We start from the raw sequence: 17500 nt of genomic DNA on the forward strand, positions 1-17500 counted from the left end.
CACACACACACACACACACACACACACACACACACACACACACACACACACAGGCTGCGGAGGCAAACAGGGAGTGTTTACAGAGTCTGCTGAACGCTGTCAAAAGCAATTTCCGGATAAGCGGAGGTAACTCATGTGTCCGGCGAGGAGGTGGGGAGGGGGTCCTCCAGCCTCCCTGGGGCGCCTGTGTACGAGATGATGGCTTCGTCTGCCTCCCTGTCTGCCTGGGATCGGCTCTCACAGGATATAATATATATATATATATATATATATATATATATATATATATATATATATATATATATATATATATATATATATTTTTTTATTTTTTTTTTTTTTTGCTTTGCCGCTGTCTCCCGCGTTTGCGAGGTAGCGCAAGGAAACAGACGAAAGAAATGGCCCAACCCACCCCCATACACATGCCTTGATTCAATCCACTGACAGCACGTCAACCCCGGTATATATGTAGGTTTGCGGCAGGGGTGTGTGATGTCTCCATGGTTGTTTAATTTGTTTATGGATGGGGTTGTTAGGGAGGTGAATGCAAGAGTTTTGGAAAGAGGGGCAAGTATGAAGTCTGTTGGGGATGAGAGAGCTTGGGAAGTGAGTCAGTTGTTGTTCGCTGATGATACAGCGCTGGTGGCTGATTCATGTGAGAAACTGCAGAAGCTGGTGACTGAGTTTGGTAAAGTGTGTGATAGAAGAAAGTTAAGAGTAAATGTGAATAAGAGCAAGGTTATTAGGTACAGTAGGGTTGAGGGTCAAGTCAATTGGGAGGTGAGTTTGAATGGAGAAAAACTGGAGGAAGTGAAGTGTTTTAGATATCTGGGAGTGGATCTGTCAGCGGATGGAACCATAGAAGCGGAAGTGGATCATAGGGTGGGGGAGGGGGCGAAAATTCTGGGAGCCTTGAAGAATGTGTGGAAGTCGAGAACATTATCTCGGAAAGCAAAAATGGGTATGTTTGAAGGAATAGTGGTTCCAACAATGTTGTATGGTTGCGAGGCGTGGGCTATGGATAGAGTTGTGCGCAGGAGGATGGATGTGCTGGAAATGAGATGTTTGAGGACAATGTGTGGTGTGAGGTGGTTTGATCGAGTAAGTAACGTAAGGGTAAGAGAGATGTGTGGAAATAAAAAGAGCGTGGTTGAGAGAGCAGAAGAGGGTGTTTTGAAATGGTTTGGGCACATGGAGAGAATGAGTGAGGAAAGATTGACCAAGAGGATATATGTGTCGGAGGTGGAGGGAACGAGGAGAAGAGGGAGACCAAATTGGAGGTGGAAAGATGGAGTGAAAAAGATTTTGTGTGATCGGGGCCTGAACATGCAGGAGGGTGAAAGGAGGGCAAGGAATAGAGTGAATTGGAGCGATGTGGTATACCGGGATTGACGTGCTGTCAGTGGATTGAATCAAGGCATGTGAAGCGTCTGGGGTAAACCATGGAAAGCTGTGTAGGTATGTATATTTGCGTGTGTGGACGTATGTATATACATGTGTATGGGGGGGGTTGGGCCATTTCTTTCGTCTGTTTCCTTGCGCTACCTCGCAATAGCGGGAGACAGCGACAAAAAAATTAAGTATATATTATATATATGTTATTGTGTATGTGTGTGTGTGGTGTGTGTGTGTTTGTAGGCTTAAAAGAAATACTTGTCATTACTCTTCGATAGCAAAGTTGACGATGATCAAGCAAAGATTACACGGGGGGCTCATGGACCCAGGGTGAGGCGCTCCTCGACATGCGCGACCAGCGTTCCCCGGGGCTGGGGGGGGGGTGGTGTGGGGGGGGGGGGGGGGGGGGGTGGGGGGAGAGGTCGCCGATTAAGGCGGCGCGGGACGCGCCTAGCGCACTGCCTCCTGGTGCACTCAGTTGTCCCCGTCCACACACTGCTATGATTCTCCTCAGCTCCATTATGGGGGTACGGACACCGACACGACCACTACGGTTGTAACGACTTAATGATGCACAGCCGGAACCCCGCACTGTTGTACGACCTTAAATTGATACACAGCACGTACCCCCCGCACTGTTGTACGACCTTAAGACGCACGGCACGTCCCCCGTAGGTATACGACTAGCTAGTGCACGCTTCGATGCCCCCCCCCGTTGTTAGACCTTAGCTGGTGCACGGCACGACCCCGTACTGTGAGACGACTTAATGGTGCACGGCACGACGACAACCATCCCGCCCCTGTTTATACGACCTTAACTGGGTGCACGGCATCGCGCTTAAAATGATGCCCTGACTGGTCGCTGTCGGAAATGGGAGTTATTATAGCGTCTCTTGTAAACTGGATACCGAGTTCGTTACCCAAACCACACACACACAGGAAGGTGACGAACCTTGCACTCAGTTATGAGACATCATCCCCCCCCGTGTGCCAGGCTTCCGTGGGGAGTTCCTGGTAGTTGTAATGTATGCTCTCTCTCTCTCTCTCTCTCTCTCTCTCTCTCTCTCTCTCTCTCTCCACCCCCGAATGTGGCTAAGCAAAACTGCCTCGTCTGTGTGCTAACCGATGCCCGCGCGCGCTCACTGCCACCTTCGTTCTTGTTTCTGTGCGTTAATGGAATGCATTCTGTTGTAATTCCAAGGCAAGTACACGTCCCCTGGTTAATCACTCACTAATTTACTTTTTCTCTTTTCCACCCGCGATATATTTCAGTTGCCGATTAACAGTTATTTAACGTCTCTTAGAATCTTAATGGTTCATTTACTGCGAAGTGAACAATATTTAGATGATATCATTAAATCAGTAATGTCTCTCGATGTGTGAGTACGGGAAGGTCGTGGGGAACACCTGGCGATACACACACACACCACACACACAACACACACACATACGCACCACTCCTTAATCTCCCAGCCTTCTCAGTCGTTACAGTAGCTGGTGGACTGAGTTTGGTAAAGTGTGTGGAGAAGGAAAGTTAAGAGTACATGTGAATAAGAGCAAGGTTATTAGGTACCGTTAGGGTTGAGGGTCAAGTAAAATTGGGAGGTGAGTTTGAATGGAGAAAAACTGGAGGAAGTGAAGTGTTTTAGATATCTGGGAGTGGATCTGGCAGCGGATGGAACCATGGAAGCGGAAGTGGATCATAGGGAGGGGGAGGGGGCGAAAATTCTGGGGGCCTTGAAGAATGTGTGGATGTCGAGAACATTATCTCGGAAAGCAAAATGGGTATGTTTGAAGGAATAGTGGTTCCAACAATGTTGTATGGTTGCGAGGCGTGGGCTATGGATAGAGTTGTGCGCAGGAGGATGGATGTGCTGGAAATGAGATGTTTGAGGAGAATGTGTGGTGTGAGGTGGTTTGATCGAGTGAGTAACGTAAGGGTAAGAGAGATGTGTGGAAATAAAAAGAGCGTGGTTGAGAGAGCAGAAGAGGGTGTTTTGAAGTGGTTTGGGCACATGGAGAGAATGAGTGAGGAAAGATTGACCAAGAGGATATATGTGTCGGAGGTGGAGGGAACGAGGAGAAGAGGGAGACCAAATTGGAGGTGGAAAGATGGAGTGAAAAAGATTTTGGTGTGATCGGGCCATGGAACATCAAGGAGGGTGAAAGGAGGGCAAGGAATAGAGTGAATTGGGCGATGTGGTAACCGGATTGACGTTGCTGTCAGTGGATTGAATCAAGGCATGTGAAGCGTCTGGGGTAAACCATGGAAAGCTGTGTAGGTATGTATATTTGAGTGGGTGGACGTATGTATATACATGTGTATGGGGATTCGTGGGTTGGCCATTTCTTTCGTCTGTTTCCTTGCAGCTAACCTCCCGCTAAACGCGGGGAGACAGGCGGACAAAAAAATAAATATATTATATATATCTGGTGTGTGTGCCTATGTGTGTGTGTGTGTGTGTGTGTGTAGGGATAAAAAGAAATACTAGTCATTACTACTTGATAGCACAGTTGACGATGATCAAGCAAGATTACCACGGGGGCCTCATGGCCCCCAGGGTGACGGCGCTCCTCGCGTGCGTCGACCAGGCGTTCCCCCGGGGCTGGGGGGGGGGGGTGGTGGGGGGGGGGGGGGGGGGGGGCAGGTCGCCCCTCGCACTGCGTGCACGTAAGGCGGCGCGACGCGCCTAGCGCACTGCCTCCCTGGTGCACCTCAGTGTCCCCGTCCACACACTGCTATGATTCTCCTCAGCTCCATACTGGGGGTACGACACCACGACACGACCCCCCTACTGTTGTACGACCTTAACTGATGCACAGCACGACCCCCGCACTGTTGTACGACCTTAACTGATACACAGCACGACCCCCCGCACTGTTGTACGACCTTAACTGACGCACGGCACGACCCCCGTAGTTATACGACCTTAGCTAGTGCACGCTACGATCCCCCCGCCCAGTTGTACGACCTTAGCTGGTGCACGGCACGACCCCGTACTGTTATACGACCTTAACTGGCGCACAGCACGACGACAACCCCATCCCCCCTCGCCACACTGTTATACGACCTTAACTGGTGCACGGCACGACTCCTAACTGATGCCCCTGACTGGTGCGCTGTCGGAAATGGGAGTTATTAAGCGTCTCTTGTATGACCTGGATAACCGAGTCGTTACCCCACCACACACACACACACACACAGAAGGACACGAACCTTGCACTCGTTATGAAGACATCATCCCCCCCCGTGTGCCAGGCTTCCCGTGGGGAGTTCCTGGTAGATGGTAACGCTATGCCTCTCTCTCTCTCTCTCTCTCTCTCTCTCTCTCTCTCTCTCTCTCTCTCTCCACCCCCGGGGCTAGCCAAACTGCCTCGTCTGTGTGCTAACCCGATGCCCGCGCGCGCTCACTGACCACCCTCGTCTCTGTTTCTGCGTAGTGCGACATGCCATTCTGTTGTAATACCAAGGCAATTACACCCGTCCCCTTGGGTTAATCACTCCACTAATTTACTTTTTCACTTTTCCACCCGCGATATATTTTCGTTGCCGCATTAACAGTTAATTTAACGTCTCTTAGAATCTAATGGTTCATTTACTGCGAAGTGAAACAATATTACGATGATATCATTAATCAGTAATGTCTCGATGTGTGAGTACGGCAGGTCGTGGGGAACCCTGGCGATACACACACACACACACACACACACACACACACACACACACATACGCACACACTCCTTATCTCCCAGCCTTCTCCGTCGTTACAGAAGCTGGTGACTGAGTTTGGTAAAGTGTGTGGAAGAAGAAAGTTAAGAGTAAATGTGAATAAGAGCAAGGTTATTAGGTACAGTAGGGTTGAGGGTCAAGTCAATTGGGAGGTGAGTTTGAATGGAGAAAAACTGGAGGAAGTGAAGTGTTTTAGATATCTGGGAGTGGATCTGGCAGCGGATGGAACCATGGAAGCGGAAGTGGATCATAGGGAGGGGGAGGGGGCGAAAATTCTGGGGGCCTTGAAGAATGTGTGGAAGTCGAGAACATTATCTCGGAAAGCAAAAATGGGTATGTTTGAAGGAATAGTGGTTCCAACAATGTTGTATGGTTGCGAGGCGTGGGCTATGGATAGAGTTGTGCGCAGGAGGATGGATGTGCTGGAAATGAGATGTTTGAGGAGAATGTGTGGTGTGAGGTGGTTTGATCGAGTGAGTAACGTAAGGGTAAGAGAGATGTGTGGAAATAAAAAGAGCGTGGTTGAGAGAGCAGAAGAGGGTGTTTTGAAGTGGTTTGGGCACATGGAGAGAATGAGTGAGGAAAGATTGACCAAGAGGATATATGTGTCGGAGGTGGAGGGAACGAGGAGAAGAGGGAGACCAAATTGGAGGTGGAAAGATGGAGTGAAAAAGATTTTGTGTGATCGGGGCCTGAACATGCAGGAGGGTGAAAGGAGGGCAAGGAATAGAGTGAATTGGAGCGATGTGGTATACCGGGGTTGACGTGCTGTCAGTGGATTGAATCAAGGCATGTGAAGCGTCTGGGGTAAACCATGGAAAGCTGTGTAGGTATGTATATTTGCGTGTGTGGACGTATGTATATACATGTGTATGGGGGGGGGGGGGTTGGGCCATTTCTTTCGTCTGTTTCCTTGCGCTACCTCGCAAACGCGGGAGACAGCGACAAAGTATAAAAAAAAAAAAAAAAAATATATATATATATATATATATATATATATATATATATATATATACATATATATATATATATATATATATATATATATATATATATATATATACATATATATATATATATATATATATATATAGAGAGAGAGAGAGAGAGAGAGAGAGAGAGAGAGAGAGAGAGAGAGAGATACATAGATACATACATACAGACAAATACATAGAAGATATATAGATAGATAGACAAGTAGACAGAGATATATACAGAGATATATGGACAGACCAAAGGATATTCATCCAAACAGATAGACAGAAAAATAGATAGACGGACTGAAAAATTAAGACAGGTGGTTGCCGTGGTAGTTCAGCCACCACCAGCTGTTCTGGGCGGAGTTGAGGACCGTCATAATATATCACATAAAGCCAAACATAACATGCAGATGCCCCTCTGTTTCTCTTATTAACGACGAGAAAAAAAAATGCATTTATATTTTTGCGCCCTTAAACGCCGACAGCTGGTCTTCTGAGGATAAGTTTGAAGAAATTCTTGAGAGGTTAAAAACATTTCTTGATGTAAAACTATTAGAAAATGTTACCGGCAAAAGGGAGCACATATGTACATATATATATATATATATATATATATATATATATATATATATATGTATATATATATATATATATGTATATATATATATATATATATATATATATATATATATATATATATATGCATATATATATATATATATATATATATATATATATATATATATATATATATATATATATATATAATCCCTGGGGATAGAGGAGAAAGAATACTTCCCACGTATTCCCTGCGTGTTGTAGAAGGCGACTAAAAGGGGAGGGAGCGGGGGGCTGGAAATCCTCCCCTCTCGTTTTTTTTTTTTTTTCTATTTTTCCAAAAGAAGGAACAGAGAAGGGGGCCAGGTGAGGATATTCCCTCAAAGGCCCAGTCCTCTGTTCTTAGCGCTAACTTGTTAACGCGGGAAATGGCGAATAGTATGAAAGAAAAAGAAAAGATATATGGTACGTTCAGAAATCTATGAGGAAAACCGTTCTTGGGGTTATAGAAAATGCATTGTGTGGTTCCCACCCGGCTGCAGTTATTGTATTGGTGTAGTGAGGTATTGTATAGGTTCGGTGGTTGGTATTGTATCGTGGCCAGGGGTGTGTGTGTGTGTGTGTGTGTGTGTGTGTGTGTGTGTGTGTGTGTGTGTGTGTGAGTGTTAGGATGGGATGTAAGGCAACTGTCAAGGGATACTCCTTGCTCTCTCTCTCTCTCTCTCTCTCTCTCTCTCTCTCTGTCTCTCTCTCTCTCTGTCTCTCTCTCTCTCTCTCTCTCTCTCTCTCTCTCTCTCTCTCTCTCTCTCTCTCTTCCCCCACGGAGCGTCCTTACCGGGGAAGGAAGGAGGGAAGGCAGGCAGGCAGGAACATTACTGTAGACAAATCATGGGGTCCTACAGGAAGGGCTAGGGTGGAGGAGAGGGAAGGAGGGGTGAGGAGGTTCAGGAGGAGGAGGAGGAGGAGGAGGAGGAGGAGGGGAGAGGGAGGGAGACGGAGGGGATTAGGAGTCCTTATATATCCTGTGGCCTTTACGGTTGGCCTTTATGGTCATCCACCTCTGGCCAGGGGGACTTTTATAGGGACTTTTATGGAGTGTATTCAGGAGGTAGGGTAGGGGGGAGGGGGGGGGGGGCGGTGGCTCGATCATTTTGTGGGCCTCTAGATGGTGAGGTGAGCTGTCTCTCTCTCTCTCTCTCTCTCTCTCTCTCTCTCTCTCTCTCTCTCTCTCTCTCTCTCTTGAAATACTTGTGTACCTTCTCCGGATCTTAAAAGAGACGGAATTCACTAAGCTCTGAGGTGAAACGTGTCTGTATATATGGGTGATTAAGATCCTCATATGTATATATATATATATATATAGATATATATATATATAATATATATATATATATATATATTCATTCTATTCGCCATTTTCCGCATTAGCTTTAAGAAGAAGAGGACTGGGCCTTTGAGGGAATATCCTCACCTGGCCCCTTCTCTGTTCCTTCTTTTGGAAAATTAAAAAAAATAATGAGAGGGGAGGATTTCCAGCCCCCGCTCCCTCCCCTTTTAGGTCGCCTTCTACGACACGCAGGGAATACGTGGGAAGTATTCTTAATCCCCTATCCCCAGGGATAATATATATATATATATATATATAGAGAGAGAGAGAGGAGAGAGAGAGAGAGAGAGAGAGAGAGAGATACATAGATACATACATACATACAAATACATAGAAGATATATAGATAGATAGACAAGTAGACAGAGATATATACAGAGATAGATGGACAGACCAAAGGATATTCATCCAAACAGATAGACAGAAAAATAGATAGACGGACTGAAAAATTAAGACAGGTGGTTGCCGTGGTAGTTCAGCCACCACCAGCTGTTCTGGGCGGAGTTGAGGACCGTCATAATATATCACATAAAGCCAAACATAACATGCAGATGCCCCTCTGTTTCTCTTATTAACGACGAGAAAAAAAAATGCATTTATATTTTTGCGCCCTTAAACGCCGACAGCTGGTCTTCTGAGGATAAGTTTGAAGAAATTCTTGAGAGGTTAAAAACATTTCTTGATGTAAAACTATTAGAAAATGTTACCGGCAAAAGGGAGCACATATGTACATATATATATATATATATATATATATATATATATATATATATGTATATATATATATATATATGTATATATATATATATATATATATATATATATATATATATATATATATATGCATATATATATATATATATATATATATATATATATATATATATATATATATATATATATATATAATCCCTGGGGATAGAGGAGAAAGAATACTTCCCACGTATTCCCTGCGTGTTGTAGAAGGCGACTAAAAGGGGAGGGAGCGGGGGGCTGGAAATCCTCCCCTCTCGTTTTTTTTTTTTTCTATTTTTCCAGAAGAAGGAACAGAGAAGGGGGCCAGGTGAGGATATTACCTCAAAGGCCCAGTCCTCTGTTCTTAGCGCTAACTTGTTAACGCGGGAAATGGCGAATAGTATGAAAGAAAAAGAAAAGATATATGGTACGTTCAGAAATCTATGAGGAAAACCGTTCTTGGGGTTATAGAAAATGCATTGTGTGGTTCCCACCCGGCTGCAGTTATTGTATTGGTGTAGTGAGGTATTGTATAGGTTCGGTGGTTGGTATTGTATCGTGGCCAGGGGTGTGTGTGTGTGTGTGTGTGTGTGTGTGTGTGTGTGTGTGTGTGTGTGTGTGTGTGAGTGTTAGGATGGGATGTAAGGCAACCGTCAAGGGATACTCCTTGCTCTCTCTCTCTCTCTCTCTCTCTCTCTCTCTCTCTCTCTCTCTCTCTCTGTCTCTCTCTCTCTCTCTCTCTCTCTCTCTCTCTCTCTCTCTCTCTCTCTCTCTCTCTTCCCCTCACGGAGCGTCCTTACCGGGGAAGGAAGGAGGGAAGGAAGGCAGGCAGGAACATTACTGTTGACAAATCATGAGGTCCTACAGGAAGGGCTAGGGTGGAGGAGAGGGAAGGAGGGGTGAGGGGGTTCAGGAGGAGGAGGAGGAGGAGGAGGGGAGAGGGAGGGAGACGGAGGGGATTAGGAGTCCTTATATATCCTGTGGCCTTTACGGTTGGCCTTTATGGTCATCCACCTCTGGCCAGGGGGACTTTTATAGGGACTTTTATGGAGTGTATTCAGGAGGTAGGGTGGGGGAGGGGGGGGGGCTCGATCATTTTGTGGGCCTTTAGATGGTGAGGTGAGCTGTCTCTCTCTCTCTCTCTCTCTCTCTCTCTCTCTCTCTCTCTCTCTCTCTCTCTCTCTCTTGAAATACTTGTGTACCTTCTCCGGATCTTAAAAGAGACGGAATTCACTAAGCTCTGAGGTGAAACGTGTCTGTATATATGGGTGATTAAGGATCCTCATATATATATATATATATATATATATATATATATATATATATATATATATATATTCATTCTATTCGCCATTTTCCGCATTAGCTTTAAGACAGAGGACTGGGCCTTTGAGGGAATATCCTCACCTGGCCCCCTTCTCTGTTCCTTCTTTTGGAAAATTAAAAAGATAATGAGAGGGGAGGATTTCCAGCCCCCGCTCCCTCCCCTTTTAGTCGCCTTCTACGACACGCAGGGAATACGTGGGAAGTATTCTTAATCCCCTATCCCCAGGGATAATATATATATATATATATATATATATAGAGAGAGAGAGAGAGAGAGAGAGAGAGAGAGAGGGAGAAATCGCACTTCAATGGCAGTTCAGTCAATCCTATCCACTGACGCTTTACAACACACAACATTTTCCCCGTAAGAAATTCATGAAGTCTCCAATCACAACACCAGTGTAGACTCCTGACATGGCGGTCACAGGATGTACGAACCTTTGTGCTGGTGTTGGGATTAACAACGTTACGAACATTTACTTACGACAGGTGGAGATGGGGTGAGGGGTATGGTGTGTGTGTGTGTGTGTGTGTGGGGTGTGGTGTGTGTGTGTGTGTGTGTGTGTGTGTGTGGGTTAATCGTCTCTGCGAACCATGATGTGTGTGCTGGGTGGAGTAACAGTACAGTGAAGGGGATCATCAACTTCTCCTGGAGTGCAGTTTTCACCTCCGTCGGCGTATACGAACGCGCAACTTTTCACAGAACACATAATGCCCTCCAGCAGCGTTCCCCTAACTACCGAGCAAAAGGGCCTGGTTCGAAGCCTTTGCTGCCGGAGGGCATTATGCGACACACACACACACACACACACACACACACACACACACATATATATATATATATATATATATATATATATATATATATATATATATATATATATATATTCTTTCCTTCATACTATTCGCCATTTCCCGCGTTATATATATACATATATATATATATATATATATATATATATATATATATATATATATATATATATATATATATATATATATATAAAGTTGCAATGTTGGGAAGAAAAAACCAAATCTCATAACAAAACTCTTCCTTTCACACAGTCATGACTGGAGCCACTCATCTGACTGGCATCGCCGTCACTGACTGGCTGACTGATGAGGGCACGACACACACCCAATACCGTCGTCCGTCATCCTTCGGGAATGGCCTCGTGCCTGCGCACACGCGTACCTGTGTTCGAATCCCGGCTTTGGGGCTTGAGGGGAAGGAAGGGGAGGAGGGAGGCTGATAGACGACCCGGAACTGATAATGATACACAACCCCGGAATAATGAGGATTATGCTCAGGTTTGGCCTGATGAATTGGACGGTCGCGTGCGGAGGGAGGGAGGGAAGGAGGGAGGGAAGGAAGGAGGGAGTCTTATTACTGTTGTGGCCCGTGTATCATGCCCCGTCTGCCCGATGGGAGAGGGGGGGGGAAGGGAAGGCTTAAGGAGAGAAGGAGGAAGAAGGGAGAGAGAGAGAGAGAGAGAGAAGAGAAAAGAGAGGAGGAAGAGGAGAAAAGAAGGAGTAGAGGGAGAGTGTAAAGGAGTGCTGAACACTCCAGGTGGACTCCGCACCTTCACTCCCTCCTGATGTTGTCCAGACAAAAAGGGGGTAGAGTGGCTTGTCCTTGACAAGAGAGAGTCGGCCTCCTGTCAAGCCACGGTCGTCGTCATGAGAGAGACAGAGAGAGAGAGAGAGAGAGAGAGAGAGAGAGAGAGAGAGAGAGAGAGAGAGAGAGAGAGAGAGAGAGAGAGAAGGCGTGGGGCAAGAGTTAAGTCAATCTGCTCAGTACGACCTCTGTCCGTCAAGCATGAATAATAGTAGAACCTCCCCGGCGTGAATAATGAAAGGAGGTGAGGACCAACCTTCAATATTTAAGCCCCCTGGATGGACGACTGGAAGCCCTCTGGCAAGCAAGACTACCGGGAGCCCTGGAAGGACGACCCAAGAGAGGCCTGGAAAGGATGACTGGAAGCTCTTAAAAAAAAAAAAAAAAAAGAAAGCTGGAAGCTCCAGTCTACAAGATCTACTGGAAGCTCTGGGAGAGCTGCTGGGAGCTTTGGAAGAGCTGCTGGAAGCTCTGGGAGAGCTGCTGGAAGCTATGAAAGCACAATTGGAAGCTCTGGAAGTATGACTGGAAGCCATGGATAGAAGGTCGGGAGTCTTGAAGGAACAACCGAAAGCTCTGAGAGGATGACTCGGAGGCTCTGGAAGGATGGCTAGGAGGCTCTGGATGGAAAGCTGTGAGCTCTGGAAAAAAGAATGGGAGTAGGACTGGAAGCCCTATAACGACGGATGAAAGTCCTGGAGAGCACTGAGGATCCGACTGAAAGCTCGGGCAGGACAACTAAAAGCTCTGAAAGGATGACTGGAAGCACTGGAAGACCGACTGGAAGCCCTAGAGGATCAAAGGGTAACTCGTCCATCCGTGCGATTAAACTGGACATCCCAAATATTTACTCATTTGATTTGACTCCACTGAGGCTCTGTGTGTGGATCTATTAGGAGGTGTCATTTTGAAAAAGGTTTCACTGTGGCTTTCATTCTCTTTATATATACTCTCTCTCTCTCTCTCTCTCTCTCTCTCTCTCTCTCTCTCTCTCTCTCTCTCTCTGTATATATTTGTTTGAGTCCACGGGGAAAATGAAACACGATAAGTTCCCAAGTGCACTTTCGTGTAATAATCACATCATCAGGGGAGATACAAGAAAGAAATACAAGTCAGCTGATATACAACGGAGAGACGTAGCTCGGACGCCATATGGTAAACACGTGATTGTCTAAGACAGACAACGAGCGTATCAAATTTATCATGTGGACAAGAAGGGGAATTGTATACAAATTTAATCAACAATAAAGCTATCTAATTTGCATAGATCTTCAATAATATTAAGGTTATAATTCTTTGTGTATTGAATAATAGAATCTTCAATTATATTTCTCGTGATACTGGAGTTAGAGTTAATAACTGAGATGGCATTGCTCCAGTCAATACAATGATCGTAGCTTTTAACGTGATTAAACAAGGCATTTGATTCTTGTCCCGTTCTTATACTATATTTATGTTGCTTAAGTCTAACAGAAAGATTCTTACCAGTCTGACCAACATAAAACTTATCACAATTTCTACATGGCACTTTATAGATGCATCCAGGAGAATATTCTGGTGAGGTCCTGATTAAGATATTCATTATAGCATCATAAAGTCATCGGCACTCCCGATACCAGCCGTATGGAACTGGAAGTACCGATACCAGTAGGCCGGTAGCGTGCACATCTGGAGTACTTTAATGAGAGTATGCTAAACAACTGCGCGAGGGCCGGTACCGTGCACATCTGGAGTACTTTAATGAGAGTGTGCTAAACAACTGCGCGAAGGGGGAAATTACGCTTGGAGTCGACGGGGTGCCATTACTGATAATTACCCGATGATGAACGAGCTAAAAGGAAATAGAAGGGGAGGTGGGGGGGTCGGATCTGGCAGAAACCTCGCCGAGTTTTATCACAAAATCGTAACGAAACAGTGGAGAGTCAAGATGCCTGACTGACACGGTCGGCGACTCCGGCCAGAGATAAAGCGGGCGATATCTGACGGTCGGCGACTCCGGCCAGAGATAAAGCGGGCGATATCTGACGGTCGGTGACTCCGGCCAGAGATAAAGCGGGCGATATCTGACGCGTCGGCGACTCCAGCCAGATATAAAGCGGACGATATCCGACGGTTGCAGGAGGACGTCCTAAAACTGTAAGGCCCTGATTCCATGAGGAGGTCAAGCGGGGATGACAAGGTACTGCGGGAGGAGGAGGAGAAGGAGGAGGAGGAGGAAGAGGGGCGGTGTCGCTATATCAAGGAGTTGAAGATCCTCCTAAAAAGGGTGGAGGAAGAGAGAGCAGAATCCTGATGAAGGAAAGCCTCTTCTCTCTCTCTCTCTCTCTCTCTCTCTCTCTCTCTCTCTCTCTCTCTCTCTCTCATGAAAGCGCTCGTCAAAAAAAAAAATTTTCCACCAGCGGCACACGGCGACGCCTGAAAAGCCTTTCCGATGTCAACATGATCACATCTTTCAGCAAAGTTACCTCAAAATATGTAAGTCTACCCAACTCAACACTTCAGTTGAAGACTGTATTTTTTTTTCCTTCGGAATAACGAGTGATTCTATTGTGATCAGTTATTAAAGAATACGCGCTGCTTGTGTTATCCTAAGGGAAACGAGTCCTCCTGAGAATTACGTTTCTTTAAATATAAATGTCGAGTTAAATCTTTCATCTGTGGGTACTCTTACTATCAATCCTTAAAAAATGTTTGGCTTATGTTTTCCTTAGTGAGTAATGTCAATGCTGATACAGTTTGTATAGACACAATTTTTATGTGTGTCTGTTGTAAAAGAAAGATAGAGCCCTTTTGGTCAATTTTCATATATGTATTTGTGATGTTCTTTTCCTACTTATCATTGTTTATCATAATAAAGTAAGAATATAAACAAATAGTATATATATATATATATATATATATATATATATATATATATATATATATATATATATATATTTATATATATATATTTATATATATATATATATATATATATATATATATATATATATATATATATATATATATATATATTTCATTTTTTTCCATGCGTATTCGCCATTTCCCGCGTTAGCGAGGTAGCGTTAAGAACAGAGGACTGAGCCTTAGAGGGAATATCCTCACTTGGCCCCCTTCTCTGTTCGTTCCCTTGGAAAAAGTAAAACAGGAGGGGAGGATATCCAGCCCCTCATCTAATGCTAGAGAAAGCCGTACTCAGCAGTGGTACACCATACAGCTCTGAAATCCTTGGTATCGCCCATCAACCACCACTAGTCGAGAGACGTTCTCGCCTCAGAGAAGCCCACCCTGCCCCTGCTAACTACTGTAGCGCAACTTTGGAGCTACAGGAGACACTGGATTTTTTGAAAGGCGTCATGAGATTTATATGATAATATGTACATGGGTAGATAAACTGACAGACCGATAGATAGCAAGATAGACAGACATGTGTCCCTGTGACTGCTATATGTACAGGCACAAACACAGACACACCACCTTAAAGCCGGGTACTTATTCTATCAACCAACCAACCCCCACAAAAAATGGAGAGGACGAACAGCTGGGTTCCAAATCAGAAGTGTCTGGGATTCGAACCCGCGCCCTTCTGGTTGTTCAGTCGCTATGGCAACCAACCACTGCACTACAGACACTCATTTGAAAAATACAGTCCTCCGTCTATGTGGGGTTTGAAACTGAGATTCAGAGAATAATCATACAATTATCCATGGAATTGAATTACAAATTACCTTTTTGTACTGTACGGGGAGGGAGTTCTATCATCTTGTGGGAGACTTAATCTATTGAACTGTCTGTAATGTCATACAACAAATTATTAAACTTGCATGATCTCCACACTGACAATTTCATACCACAGTTTATTTCATTCGTTCGATATTATTAAGTTCTGCATCAGTCCCAGCAAAAGTTTCTTGTTTGATTATGTTTTATCTTCTGTTGGTTGTAGTTCTATCCTCGAAGCTCTCGAAAAAATGTTCACTGTCAACTTTATGAATAAGTTTTAGGAAATTAAGGGTTGCAATCAGGTCACCACCCCCCCTCACTCTAGGTCACCCCTCACTCTAGGTCACCCCCTCACTCTAGGTCACACCCTCACTCTAGGTCACCCCCTCACTCTAGGTCACCCCTCACTCTAGGTCACCCCCTCACTCTAGGTCACCCCCTCACTCTAGGTCACCCCCTCACACTAGGTCACACCCTCACTCTAGGTCACACCCTCACTCTAGGTCACACCCTCACTCTAGGTCACCCCTCACTCTAGGTCACCCTCACTCTAGGTCACACCCTCACTCTAGAGGTCACCCCTCACTCTAGGTCACCCCTCACTCTAGGTCACCCCCTCACTCTAGGTCACCCCCTCACTCTAGGTCACCCCCTCACTCTAAGTCACCCCCTCACTCTAGGTCACCCCCTCACTCTAGGTCACCCCTCACTCTTCTCCCTTCCATGGTAAGCAAATTTACGACCTCTGACCTTACCCTATAATTCGCCCCTCTGAGTTTGGCCTAACGTACGATGTGAACGCGTTGCTGAATATTTCCCTTTGCACACTCTTGAATGCTCATCTGATGTATGCCGGTCGATAGTCTGTCTCCTCTACTGTTCTGCTGGTGTGGGACTCTCGGCGACAGGTGAGGGACGAAGGCAACCCTCAATTCTTTTTCAGCCACAGATTCCCAAAGCTTATTTCGTGTTTGTGGATGTTCACACCGGGGCTTTCGTTAAACGTGTCCCCTCCTCACTACCTGGCATCTAGTCGGGCTGAATTTCCTTAATCATGTATCAGACCAATACTGGAGTTTGTCTAGGTCCCCTTGTAAAAGAGTGCAATTCTCTTTTTATGTCCTTCCTGACCTCGGCATCATCCGCAAACACGTTCGAGTATGAGTCCAATCCTTCCGGCGAGTCACTCACACATGGATCAAGAAGATCAGTGGTCCCAGGACTGTCAGACCCCTGGGGCACGCCACTGCTCACCTAATCCCATTTCGACAAGGCTGCTCCACTGACATGCGTCCTCTGTTCCCTTCCACTAAGATATACAATCTTCTCTCCAACCAAGTGGTCTCCCCTTTAACCCTGCCTGAAGATCCACCTTGTGAACCAACCCTCTATGCATTGCACTGTCGAAAGCTATTGGTAGAGAGTAAATTGTCTAATTTGTCTGTACTCTACGGGGAGGGAGAGTTTAATACCCGTGGAGCCCAATCGCTTGAACATTTCCACCACTATCGTACAACATTTTAAACATTTGTATGCCTTCCGCATTCACGGCGGCCTCGTCCAGTTTATTCCATTCATCCACCAATTCTTCTTGTATGAAAGTACTTCATTTTCTTTATAACATATTCCTTCCTTGATATCCTTTTAAGTCCTGTCGATCTCTTTATACGTCTCTCGAAGAACTCTTGACTGTCTTCGTCATCCTTGTTGCTTAGAAACTTAAAGAGGGTGTGATCAGGTCACCCCTCACTCTTCTCTCGTCCGTGGTGGGGCAAACCACGAGGCTTCCAGCCTTTTCCCTGTAACTCAGCTATCTTGATTCTGGTGCCCTCTTTGTTGCTATCCTATGAGAGAGAGAGAGAGAGAGAGAGAGAGAGAGAGAGAGAGAGAGAGAGAGAGAGAGAGAGAGAGAGACTTACCTACCACTGCGAAGCCTCCCCCGAGAGTCGAACCCAGGCGCCCGAGAACAGCAGGCAGACAGCTTATAACCACTGGACCACCAACGAAAAACGAGAGAGAGAGAGAGAGAGAGAGAGAGAGAGAGAGAGA

This window comes from Panulirus ornatus, chromosome 2 (assembly GCF_036320965.1).
Source record: "Panulirus ornatus isolate Po-2019 chromosome 2, ASM3632096v1, whole genome shotgun sequence".
Taxonomy (NCBI): domain Eukaryota; kingdom Metazoa; phylum Arthropoda; class Malacostraca; order Decapoda; family Palinuridae; genus Panulirus; species Panulirus ornatus.